The 463-nt window shown below is 34.6% G+C and overlaps 1 protein-coding gene across 1 annotated transcript in view; it reads right to left on the bottom strand.

Annotated features, from left to right (window-relative positions):
- Positions 1-463, bottom strand: part of LOC122086919 (NAD-dependent malic enzyme 62 kDa isoform, mitochondrial-like) — an 82,503-nt gene that overhangs the window by 66,216 nt on the left and 15,824 nt on the right. The window lies entirely within an intron of this gene.

The raw sequence follows: 463 nt of genomic DNA on the forward strand, positions 1-463 counted from the left end.
AGAATAGTTAGACTGTTGCTGTCAAACAAAGGTGCAACTCTAAAACAATGTCATGTCCTAATATTTTTACATTTTTATGTTCTAAGCATGTTTATTAACCTTAAAATAAGTTACCCACCAAGTTTCAGGTCAAAATATGGCCATTTGACCACCGAAACAATCAACCAAAAAAAAAAAAAAAAAATACACCATTTCGACCAAAATTTTGCCAAAACGAAACAAAACTTCGAACCTTGGTACCAAGACTTCTAGCACATTCTCCTTGTTAGGAGTTATCGATTAAGGGGTTTACATACTGTTCACACGAAAAGTGTCATGAACAGTATTCACGGTTACTGCTTATGTGAACGGTAACTCCTAAATAGTAATTTTTTTTTTGTCCTCTATGCCCTTGTCAAGGTCTTATCATGATTAAATATTAAACGGAGTAGGCAGTCTTAATAACATGGTTGTTCTCCCCCCT

This window comes from Macadamia integrifolia, chromosome 8 (genome assembly GCF_013358625.1).
Source record: "Macadamia integrifolia cultivar HAES 741 chromosome 8, SCU_Mint_v3, whole genome shotgun sequence".
In the NCBI taxonomy this organism is placed as follows: Eukaryota; Viridiplantae; Streptophyta; class Magnoliopsida; order Proteales; family Proteaceae; genus Macadamia; species Macadamia integrifolia.